Source organism: Python bivittatus, unplaced genomic scaffold (genome assembly GCF_059951505.1).
Source record: "Python bivittatus isolate LINGU-HERP-01145 unplaced genomic scaffold, Pbiv_v1 ctg000020_np1212, whole genome shotgun sequence".
Lineage (NCBI taxonomy): Eukaryota > Metazoa > Chordata > Lepidosauria > Squamata > Pythonidae > Python > Python bivittatus.
The window spans coordinates 89943918-89957175 of NW_028277030.1; positions in this window are offsets into that span (position 1 = coordinate 89943918).

Consider the following 13258-nt stretch of genomic DNA (forward strand, 5'->3'; position numbering starts at 1 on the left):
ATATAATTGATTTTTAATAAAATAATCTGTGTAGATGATTTTTGCTGCTCCACAAGCCACAACATAATACCATATTAAGTTTAAATCATGAAGCAGACTTTAACATGGATTGGAAGCCTAACTGGTGCTTGATTGATTAGTGGAGAAAATGCAAACTTTTATTTCACTAAAAAAGAAACAAGGATTTTAATAGGGTTATAAAAAAATTTTCTCCATCCCCATTCTCAGTTAACCTGGGAATTTGTGTTGGAGAAACACCATGCTGAATTTATGGATTTTTTGTTTGCTTGGTTTTGATAACTTTAGAGATAACAGCTTCAGATTTTTGAGAGTGCACCTGTTATTTTCCCTGTTACACATAAATATTTCCAGTCAGATTATCATTCCAATCATCTCTCTTTTCTCTGCTGTTCTGTATGTATTTAACCCTGAAAACTTAAGTGTTTTTCTCAGCCTATCCTTAATACAAGTGTCCTTGAGTCTTGAAGCTGGGTCTCCTTACTGCTATTCCATCATTAAGCATTGATTGATTATGTGCCCTCAAGTCAGTGTCACCTCTTAGCAACCAAATAGATTTTCTCCAGGAGGATCTGTCACCATACTGGTCCTCCAGGTCTTCCACTGGTGCACCCATTGGTGCTGCAGCTGAATTCATGCTGCTGGTTGTCCCTTTTCCTTCTACTTTTCCCAGCATTATAAACTTCTCCAGAGAGCTAGGTCTCCATATAAGTGTTTGAAATATAATAATTTGTGCCTCGAGTGAGAACTCTAGGTTGATTTCTTTTGATGATCCATTTATTTGTTTTGTTGGCTATCCCTGGCATTCTTAGGAGACTTCTTCAACACCAGCGTTCAAAAGTGTCAATAGTCTTTCTGTTCTGTTTCTTCAAAGTCTAATCTTAAATTCTAATCCACACTGATTCTTCTTTACAAAGGAGCCCTTTAAAAATAAGTGATACAGATCACATAAATAACATGACTGTGTTATCTGACACCTTATCAAAAATATTTGGATGATGAGTACACTTTTCCTCTGGTACCACTAGGATCATTCCTGCTGTATGTAGGTGTAATGAAAAGCAACCAAAATTCCAGGAAATCAGACTAAATATTCCATCATAGGTAACAGCTCTATTTTATTTCAATTATTGTCAACCAATTACTGTCAATCCAAGTCTAGTGTAGGTTAACTCTGTTTGACCTCTAGCACATTTGGCCTATGGCATTCAATATATTTTTTTGGTGTCTTCTCTTAGAATTCAGGCACCCAATAACCTTTTTCTTACTGCATGTGGTACCAAATTCTGATTTCCATTAATTCTATGTCATAGAGACCTGTGGGATATTTATGATAGTTTCATTAATAGACCAAAATGTTGACTGGTCAAGTGGGGGAATACCATAGCAATTGTTTTTTAAAGTGACTCTGGCTGTTAATTCTCAGAAGCTAAGAGGTAGCGTGCTCCTAAAGTTAGGATTAACCTTGCTGTCTTCTCCTCCTCCTCTTCCACTTTCTTCATTATACAGGAAAAGATTGCAGAGGGTTCTGCATAGTGCCCAAGGGTAAAACAAGAATATGAAAGCTTTACAGAGAGAGATCCAAACTCAAAATATGGAGGAATTTTGTGATCATGTAAGTCATGGAAATTCCTTCAAAGTGTCAATTTCTAATAAAAACTAAATTCAAATTTTACAGGCACTTGCCTTAATATGTTCAACATTCTGGCACAAACCACAAAGGCCTTGCTGTAATAAATGAAGCAATAGTAAACTACTTCTTTGAACTCTCTTGCTGTCTCTATTATCCATCTTATATTTGCTAAAATATGTACAGCTTGACTTTTTCTTTGTAAAATCTTAAACACAGTGTGTACATGCAAAAGAGAAGAGCCTTGGTCATACCTTTTCCAAGGTTGTGGTTAGAAAAGCTAGTGACTGGTTAAAAAGTTATATGGGACAGAAAGTAAAATAATGGGTGTGCATCCCTATTAAACAACTTGGTTAATTTAAGATAACATGTAAATATGTTCATCATGTCATGTGTGTAGAGTTCATATGATGGGATGCAAGCAACTTCCTACTTGCTGCAATTCCTGGAGGGTGCAGTTGCTAACATTTTATTGCATATAGTTCAGCAGTGAAATTCTCATTAATGGCTATGCCTCTCAGTTAAAACACATTCACTTGTTATATACATCTATGAATATTAAATAGACTGTTTAAATCCTTCACCATTAAGAGCCCTCCCATGGGGTTCTTCTTAATTTGTTTGGCTTCAATGGAAATCAAATAGGAATGGAAGAAACTCAGTTACAAAGGATAGGCTCTTTTAAAAGAGTGCTAACATCACTTTTAATTAAGTTGAAATTTCCATTAATTATAAAGAAAACAGAAAGACATTTCTATGATATCAATTAAAATGATATCACACAAAATATCAAAGTATTCAGAATATAGATAGTCACTATTCAGATACTCAAAAAAGAACAAGATTTCCCAGGGTCACTTGCTTCTGATTAAAGTAATGCAAACTATTTTGTGAATGTTGAAAAAAATATATGAATAATTTCCTTAATGTAAAAGATTTTTTTTTTCATTTTATGTGTTTGAGGACTGTCCTATACAGCTGAAAAAAGGACAGTAGCATTTCTCCAGATACATAAACAAATAATATGGCTGGAAATGTGCAGTTTGTTCTTTCTTTTCTTTCTTTCTTTTTCTCTCTTTCCTTTTAGCATGTGTGTGTTTGTTGTGTATATAAAGTTACTATATCTGGGCAGCAGAAACTAGATGAAAACTACATGGCATTAAAAGGTTAGAATTTTCTATACCTGTTTGTTGTTATCCAGTTATTCTCTAACCTTTTGCAGCCCAGATCTGGAAGTGTTACCTGGAATTTTAGGCTTCATTATTAGCTTTTTAATAAAGGTGACATTGGCATTTTAGCATGGCATCCATGCTTCCTTTTGAAGTTCGGGAAACCATGTTCTCTTTTTAACCAAAGCCATTTCTTCTTTTGATATGTGAGAACTAGTCTTTCCAAACAATGGAAGTCCTTGAATACACTTGCAAATATTAAGAAAGATACAAGCTCAACTGGGAAAGGGGGTGATGTAACCCTAAATTTGCCACTTGTGGAATGTTATCTAGGATCAGTGTTCTCTATTGTTTAATTTTCATGTCTAATTAATGTCTCTTATTGTTTGATTTTTTATTTTCTGATGCATCACATATACCAAATGTATGTATCATTTGTTTCTGTATCCTATATAAAGGCTGGATCCCACTTAACAAATGCTTTTCACTTTGCCTGAAGTACTCGTGATTCGTGCTGTCGAGAGAGGCGAAAAAGCCACTTTGCAAAGTTAGTTTCTCTCTCAAATTCAGGGAAATAGGTTCCATCAACTCCATGCCAAACTTGGGGTGCCTGAGTTTCTAGGCAACAGAAACACTATTGTGTGTAGTGTATATATGGCCATTTAGAAGGGAATCATTTATATAACATTTGTAAATTATTTAACTTTTAATTAGAAATACAAATGCAGGCATATCTATGAGTAGCCATTTACTCAATCCAGTTGGGAAGAAACTATAATGATTGGTGTTGTCATTCTTTCCAAATATGACATTCCTTCAGGGCAATAGCACTTGATTTAGTTATAGTATGTAGGTTAGCTGGTATGTAATAGATGGAGTAGTCTTTTGCAGCTTAATGTCTCTCCCTCCCTCCCTCCCTCTCTCTCTCTGATTTACTGAATCAGTGGGAAAAATACCCTGAGTTTGGAACACAACATAAAGTGACATTCTGTGCCTCCAAAACAGATCTTTATGTTAAACAGTACTTCATTTTCATCCTGGCAATAAATTATTTTTTTAAAACTAGGAACACTATGCCAGTGTACGTCAGTTTCTTATTTTTATATTAAGCTTTTCAGGAACATGGCAATAGGTGTTTGAAGCTTTTAATGGTACACCAGGTTTGAAAGCTTAAATTGTAAAAAGGAGTTTTAAACCAGTACTTAAAACATTAAACTTTAAAGTTAGCTGCGCAAACAATGTGAATCAATAGATCTAATTCCTCTTCTCATGCTGACAAATCATTAGTGGGAGTGCAGTGACTGTTTAAACATTAAGCAACACTATGTTCTGTGTGATAATAACTTGCTGTCCACGAGTATAATTTTAAACCACATCATGATGTAAGAGCTTCATCAAAAAAAGCTTGTCTGCAGAAATGGACTTTGCAGATCAGAGAAAATGCAATAGTATGGAGCAAGAAGACATGCAAATAACGAAGGAAACATCTGTGTACAGCTTGATAGACTTTCTCACTTGGTGCCTCCAGATGTGTTAACCACAACTTCCATCTTTCATAAGCCAAGTTGGTTAGGGATGGTATGAGGATTGCAGTCTAAAATCTCTGAAGGATACCATATTGAAGAAAGATTGAGCTCAGGGTACGAGAAAGATAGTAAATGTAAAAATAACTATTAGTGGTCCAAATTAGAAGTAATTCACTACATAAAATAAAAATAATACAGGTAATCCTTGCCTAACGACCACAATTGGGACAGGAATCTTGGTCATTGAGCAAAGCGGTCATTAAGCGAGATGCCCACCTGACTGCTTCGCTCAGCAACTGCAATCTGGACACTCCCGGTTGCAGTCATTAAGCAGATGGAGCAAAAGAGCTATCTTCTGAAGGATTTCAGCTCAGTGCGAAGCTGAAATCCTCCAGGCAGGCAGCTCCTTGAGAGCAAAAGGGTTGCCTCCAGATGGTTTCAGTTCTGTGTAGAGCTAAAATCCTCCCGGCAGGCAGCCCTTTTGCTCTCAAACATTCCTAAAGCCCGCCAAAGGGTTTGCCCTCCCCTCCATGGATGGAGGGAAAATCCTTCCTAGGGCTGGAGGAACAGAGCTCAGATCCTGAAGTTTTGAGCTCTGTTCCTACCCACTGCTGAAAGGGGAAAGGAAATCCCTTGGCGCTGGGTAGGAACAGAGTTCAAATCTGGAAGATTTGAGCTCCATTCCCTCACACTGCCAAGGGGTTTCCCCTCCCCTATGCAAATGGAGGGGAAATGCCTCATGGGGTTGGAGGAATGGAGCTCAAATCTTCAAATCTGCACACTGCCACGTCCCCTCCGATTGCAACCTTCCCTGCCAGCAGAAAAGATTACAAATGGTGATCATATGATCACAGGGTGCTTGGCAACTGGTCATAAATGCGAGCCAGTTGCCAAGTGCCCGAAATGCAGCCATGTGATTGCGGGGGGAGTGACGTTTTATGACGGTAGGAAGTGCTTTACAGGCTGTGAAGCACCCTTTCTGAGGCTGTTGTAACTTCAAACCATCATTAAAAGAATGGTCGTTAAGTGAGGAGTATCTGTAAGGTGGTGGGAATGGAGCTTAGCTCTATGAGATACAAGTAGTCCTCGATTTACGACCACAATTGGGACCAGAATTTCCATTGCTAAGTAATGTGGTCATTAAGTGAGTCGCACCCTATTTTACAACCTTTTTTTGCCATGGTTGTTAAGTGAATCACCATGGTTGCTAAGTGAATCAGATGATCATTAAGCAAATCCAGCTTCCACCATTGACTTTGCTTGTCGGAAGCCCCCTGGGAAGGTCACAAATAGTGATCACGTGACCCTGGGATGCTGCAACTGTTGTAAATACATGCTGGTTGCCAAGTGCCTGAATTTTGATCACATGACCACAGGGACACTGTGATGGTTGTAAGTGGGAGATTGGCCGTAAGTCACTTTTTTCAGTGCCATCATAACTTTGAATGGTTGTTAAATTAATGGTCACAAGTCAAGGACTATCTGTACGCACATTTCATTTTTAATATAGGAATGTTATACTGGATTGACTAATACAGTCTCTACTTTAAGAATGATTAAATATAATATACCAAAATGGGGAAATATTTCAATTATTGGAAATGCAATTGCCATTGGAAAAATTCCTTCAACTGTTTCTATCCCCACTTCTAGTGTGCCCCCAGCATTTTTAAGGCAAAAGAACGTTGCTTAGAACCCGCTCCCTGTTCATTACTTCCAGGATATACAGGACCAGAGGAACACAACTGACCTCTACTATTGTCCTGCCTCACAGTTAAACCAAGGCAGGATTTAAATCCATAGTTTCTCCTTATTTCTGCCTGGCATTTATGAGTGTACTTTTTAAAAGATGCTTATAACAAGTCTATATTGGATATAAGATTGTGGCCTAGGTCTAAGTTATTCTGCTATGGCTGGTTGGCTACAAAATATTTAACAAGGGGACTAGGTGCACCTCTGTCTTGTGATCCACAACCCCCTTGCTTCCTGAGAGGGCAGAACTTTAAGCCTCTCTAGATGACATGACAGGACAGGCAAAATAATTTTGGGGAAACATTAGAAAAGTATTTCCAAAGCAAATAGCATAATTGCATATTGTTTCCAAGTGCTGGATGAAGAGTATTCTGATGCACAAATAGAGCTGAAGGTAGAACTTTACTTTTCTTCAAATGTTCATTTTTACAGTTTGTAGGCAGATCTATTAGATAGGCTTTTTTCATTAATCTACATTTACTGAATTATCTTCCAGTACCAGGCATAAAAGAAACCTAGCTTACCGTTATAAGATTTTTCTCAATTTCCTTCAATCATTTAGTAGCTTGCTTTATGTATTTGTAAACTGTTTGTTCCCCTTCTAAAATAATTAATCGTTTTAATTATGCTGTGAGAAGGAAATCAAATTCTTCTCCCCCCCCTCCCCCATGTCAGCAGGAAGTCAAAGCTTCCCATTTGTCTCATTCTATCATCACTTACCTTAAACAGCAATTGAAGCATATGGCTAAATTATAGTAAGAATGGGCGCACCTAAAAAGATTAGGACATAACAGAAAGAATCAAGAGTCCTCCACCCTAGCCCAAAATTAAATAACTAAAGACCTGGCAGGAAGGGCCAACATTCCTTAACCCCAAAAAATAGAATCATAAAAAGATTTCTTCCCGAAGAGAACTACATTCCAATTATATAATACCAGATAAGGCAAACGCAGGAAACCCCAGCGCAGTAGGTGCCTGACCTTAGAACTCTCCCTAGTCAATTGCTCCCTAGTCAATTTCACCGGCCAGCGCTCTCTCCTGGAATCCCAGCTAATTGCCTTTTCTAAGAAATCCTAGAGGGCGGGTTTCCCTTCGCACCTTTTAAGGATCTTCCCTATAAAAGGGGATTCCTGGGAAGCCCCGATGCCGCTGCCCCGACAGCTGATCGTCTTGTGTATCTGGCTCTCGGAAATAAAGTTTTCTCTCTCCTTCAAGCAACCGCCTGTGTGTTTATTCCCGGTTCGGAGACGAACCTCGAAAGTTTGCATTCTGACAATGCTTTACCAAGTGTTTTGCCCAATAAAACTATGTTCCAGGATTTGCTTTGTGAGATACAATCAGATTTCTAGATATGTCCTGTAATAGATGGTTAGGTTAACTTTTCAAATAAACATATAATACTTCATATTTTCAATAAGAATTTTAAAACAGTTCAGACAGACATAGTTATTTCTGTAGATTAGTAAGACCTGCAATGTATAGGCATTGCTTCTGTCACTTCATCTCCCAGAGACCCTATCTGAGGCAAGAGGACTTTGTTACAATGACTCATGACCTTGTCACCACCATCCTGGACTATTGCAATGCGCTCTTGAAAGGGCTGCCTTTAAAGACCACTTGAAAGCTGCAGTTGGTTCAAAGTGCAGTGGCTTGTATGTTAGCCAGCTGGTGGGATTACTTTACACCTGTACTGTGAGCCCTACACTAGTTACCGATAGGCTTCCTGATGCAATTTAAAGTGCTAGATAGTGCTAGGGAGAAGGCAGAGGTCACAGTCCATACTGGCACCAGAGACATTAGAGCTCTGGGAAATTATTGTCTGGTTTGCTTAATTTGTTCCAAGCAGGCTGAAATAAATGATAATAATTAGAAAACACACAAGCATATTTTTCCATATGAAGGAAAAATCAGGATGGATTTTGCAAAGATGAATCCTCATCAACCTTCTAGAGCTCTTTAAGAGTGTCAGCTGAACATGGATGGAGATTACCTTGCTGACAGTGTGAACCTTGATTTTCAAAAAGCCTTTGACAAAGATCCTCCTCAAAGTTCATTAAACTTAGCAATCATTAAATAAGAGAATATATTTTTTATGGGTTGGAACTGGTTTAAAAATTGAAGCCAAAGAGTAGGAACATTCTGAATAGATAGAAATAAGAAGTGGAGTTCTTCAAGAATCTGTTTTTGGACTAGTGCTTTTGAACTTACAAAGGATCTTGAGTTACAGGTAAGCAGAAAGCTGGCCAAGACCTGGATGATACTAAACAATTCAGAGTAGTAAAACCCAAAGACCTCCAGAAGGATCTCCTCAAACAGGACAAATGGTCAACCAGATGGTAAATGTGGTTCAATGTAAATATAAAGTACTGCACACTGGGCAAAAAATATGGTACATATAGATTCAGGGGGTCTAAGCTGTTTATAAGTAACCAAGAAAAAAGATTTAGGGATAATCGTGGATAGCTTATTTGATTCAGTGCATGGCAGCTGTGAAAGGGCAAATTCCATACTATAGATCATTAGAAAAGACCTTTAAAACTGCTAACAGTTAAAGCCATTATCCAAATATATGATACCTCTGCATCTGCAATACTATCTACAGTTTTGGCTGTCACATTTGAAAAACACATAAGAACTGGAAAGATGCAGAAGGGGGCAACCAGGGATCATAGATGGGCTTCAGCTTGATCCAGCAGAGATATTTTTATGCTTTGATTAAAACAAATGCTCATACTATGTCACTGGTTAGAAGCTATTTAGAATACTGTAGCTTATTCTTCCTATCATGACTAATTACAAGGAATGCTGAATCAATTTTATTTTTAAGAATTAGTCTTAAAAGGTATTTTTATTTTTAAGTCCGAAAACTACTATTTTCCAGTTTTACCAGTATTATTGGATTGAGAATCAGTAGAGGGCACTGTTTTATTTGCCAATACAGAGGACTTGGCATTATACTGTGAAAAATTAAGCATAGTTTTTACTGAAAATGGGAGTATTGTTCGTGCTTACCACCCACTTTATTTTAAAATTCTAAATCAGAACTATGACTTTTTCTGATTTTAAAATTCATCTTTAAGATTCCAGAGACTACAGACACAGCCCTTTCTTATTTACAATTTATTGAAAAACTGTCTGTGTTCAATGGACTGCTTATTCTCTAGCAAATATATATAGGATTGCAGCTCTATAGTAATCTATAGCCAGACTCCTGTCCTGGACAGGTCATATAGTTTTGCAGATGGAAATGTGAGGTCTCTAAACCACAATAAAAAGTGGGAACCACTATTAATCAGATGTTTCTTGAGATACTGAGACCTTCAGAGGTTTTATATTACTACTTTTTTCCAGAACTCAGTAAGTTCAGGTTACCACTCTAAACAAATTGAATGTGGAAACAATAAAATGACTTCATTCATTAAGTGGAAATTATAAAGATCAGTGAGCACCTTCATGGCTCGGAAAGTACAGAAATTACTAAAACATTTTCATTTGCAGATCTTATCAAGAAAGATGAAAGATGTGGCACTTATAATAAACAAATCCATAGCTTATTTGTTCCTTTACCTTACCATTCATTGAATCCAAAGAGCAAGGGCAGAAACAATTACCTCATGAAGATCACATTGTACAATAACATAATTACTATAAATTATTTTCAAACAAGTTCATTTAGGTTGCAATCCTATGCATAGTCATCTGGGACATGTCTAATGGAGAAATCAAGATAAGGGTTGTGCTACCAACCAAAAAAAAATGGCTGTATACTGAAGAAAGGAGGATTCTATGCTTGGTGTCATAAGTGAATAGCTGGCGTGCCAGCTGCAGGTTTTTCTGCCTTAGATATCCTTATGCCAATAAATAATGCTGTTTTCACCATGCAATTAGGCTATTACAATGCACTCTATTAGACTGCTTTTGAAGACATAGTGGAAACTGAAACTGGTCCAAAATGCAGCAGCTTAGCTACTAATGGGGCGAGTAGGTTTACCAGTGTAACTTCTGTGCTTTGGTAGCTGTACTGGCTACCAGTAGATTTTTCCAGGTCGAATTCAAGTGGCAATATTAACCTGTAAAGCCCGACATGGTTTGGCTTCTGTATCTTCAGGACCAACTTTTTCAAGCAGATTCTACCTTCTTGCATTTTCACCCAAGAGGAGATGCTAAGGATCACAAGGAGTGAAGAGGTTGGGGGCCTGAAGATACAGAAGCCAAACTATGTAGGCAGCTGACCTCCTGAGTTTTGTGGGGGCCCCAATCTGCTAGCCTTCCACATGGTCATTAAGACCAAAATTGTTCCGCAGACAGTTTGGACAATTGTGGTTATGGGCTGCTTTTTTATTTGTTTTTAATAAATGCTTTTATTTACAGTATTGGTGTGGATTTTTTTAAAATTTGGGATTAGGACTTGCTTATTGTATAGGGTTTATTCTTTTTACTGTTAACTGCCTAGAGTCTCTGAAGTGGACAGTATGCACATTTTTGTATGTATGTACAGTGGTGCTTAAAAGTATGTGAACCCTTTTGAATTTTCAGTATTTCAGCATAAATATGACCTAAAACATGATCTGTTCTCCACACAGGTCCTAAAACTAGATAAAGAGAACCCAATTAAACCAATGAGTCAAAAACATTATACTTGTTCATTTATTTATTGAGGAAAATGATCTTGGTTTTGCCAGGATGGGACCTGGGCCCAGGCACAATCCCCGCACCTGTGATGGACTGGAATGGAGGAAGGGGAGTGAAAATGGTGCTCTCGTCTCCAGAGCAACGCTCTGGAGATAAGCGGAGAAAGCTGGTGCATCCCTAAACATTCCAGAAGATAGCAGAGACTTGTGCCTGGGAACTGCTAGTCAGTCTGAGAAGATTCTGTAAACAGGTGCTGGCAAATAAACCTTGCTGACTGAACCTGCATGGTCTCCAGGAGTTCTTTGGGCTAGGCCTGACATCACCAGGAAAATGCCTCGGGTTCTAGGAGTCCATCCCAGCCAAACAGGAAGACTAACATGAACAGCAGAAGGCTCAAGAGAAATAAGTTTGGTGTTCAAAGCTTACTGCACCTCCACAAGTACTTGAGTGGGGCTACTACAGCAGGGCTGCAAAAATCCAGACAACCGCTAGATAATAGCAAAGAGCAGGGCTGGCTTTAGGCTAAAGTTGAGTAGGCACTGGCCTAGGGCACCAAAGCCAGTCTGGTCTAGTGGTATGTTTGCCCCCTTCAATTATTTATAAAAATAATAAAGGTTGGATTTTAAAAAAAGTCTAAAAAAAAAGCCAATGCCACCCCTCCTTTCGAATCATTCTAAAAATGCAGTCTTCTCATTGGCAGGTGATGGCGCCATCAGTCAATGTGGTCTACGGGTACTGTATCATATACCTGTGAGCTGGCACTGGCAGAGATAAAGAAAGCTCTAGCTGTCTGGTGCCATCATTTGGTCATCTGGATTTTTCCAACCCAGATATGGCAGTCCTGAGTATGTGAGATAAAGTAGGCAGAACAAGAACTAAGATTCATGGAAACTGTATTGAGTAATCAGGTTCTCTAGACAGTGTTTTCATTCATTTTCCAAGTTGGTGTGTGTGTGTGTGCGCGCACACCCTTCCTGGTGGAATAGGAGATGCAAATGAGGACCTACTCTGTTTTCCATCTTTTAACTGATAGAGGGTCTAATGATTATTAGGTACCTAGTAACTTGGTTTGATTTGAAAATTATTTTGCATACAATGTAAAAGCCCAATAGGAAATAGGAAGTGTTCCAGTTACTGAAAGCTGCTTTATTACAAAGAAGCTTTCCAGATATTAACTTCTAAACTTTTTAAAAAAATATTTGTACTCTTTGCCTGGGTCTCTTGGGAAATTGAGGTGTGAATTAATATCAATAAGTATATAAATTTACATGAAATAATGTGTCTCATATTTTACTTTTGGAGCTCTGAACACACTATCCCAGGTAGGTTTAAGCATGCAGCCTAATTTAGCTCCTGGTTGGAGAACAAAGACTGCAGCTTTTTCACCACATAAGACTTTGGAAAGGTTGCTAGCACAAAAGCTAGCGAGAAGCAGCTTTTGAGAAGCAGGTTTCAGGAAGAATCGGAGGCCTTTCTCATTTGCACATAATGGCATAAACAATTCCATGGTAACATTTTTTTTCAACTATGTTCTCATGACATTGTCTTCATGTTGGCCCTGGTCCACTACTGAGACAGGTTTAAGTCATCCTTAGCTGAAGCAATGTCAAAGTGATATGTTCCCTTGTATTTTGACACTGATCAAGTGCAGCCTCAGGATGTATAGAAGGGACTGGCAATGGAGATGGCAAATTTCATGCTGGTAACTCCAACTCAAGGATGAGAGGAAAGCTTTGTAACTCAGCAGTGGAGAAAGGGCTTATGGGTGCAACTATCAGGCTCATATCAATTACCATTTTATCACACAATTTATTACATATTTTTATCTGATGCTGATAAAATAACCTTTAGAATTATTGGTCATCTATATGGAATCAATGTTTTGAGCAAAACCGGTGTGAGAAAGCTATGAATCCCTCTGGAAAGACCTATATAAGCAGAAAGATTTAAAATTACAGGCCCTGTATTTCAGTCTCTGTCCCAAAGTATGCTCAAAGTTTTATTTTCTAAAAGTTCTTACATTTCTTATAGCACAATCCTATGCCTACTCAGTGAGGTCAGTGAGACCTTAGTTCCAGGTATATTTCAGATTGCAGCCTAAGCAAAAACACTTTATAACATTATCCAATATTAACGGACAATAATAATGACATTCCATATATTTTATCAAAACGAGAGATTGTTTTCCCTGGCTGTTTCTAGCCTTGAAGTTTACTCCTTAAGCACAACTTGCTCCTTCAAGTGGAGAATCTGCCAGTCAATTATCATACTCCGCTTTGCCTCGGAAAACAGATGCTACAACACATTTTTTCAGGTACCACACGCTTTTGAGAAGTCGCGGTTACTGTCACTATTAACCTCCTTAATCGAGCTCGGAAAAGCTGAAAAGAAAAAACGCTTAGCAGCACGCTGCGGCTTGGGGGTGGGGAAAGCGTATCTCCCCCGCCCCGCACATGCTTCTTCCCCTGCTAGTTCGGGCTTTACCTGCAGCTTCCGCTCCCTTCCAAGATTCTTCACCTACAGGAGAGAGA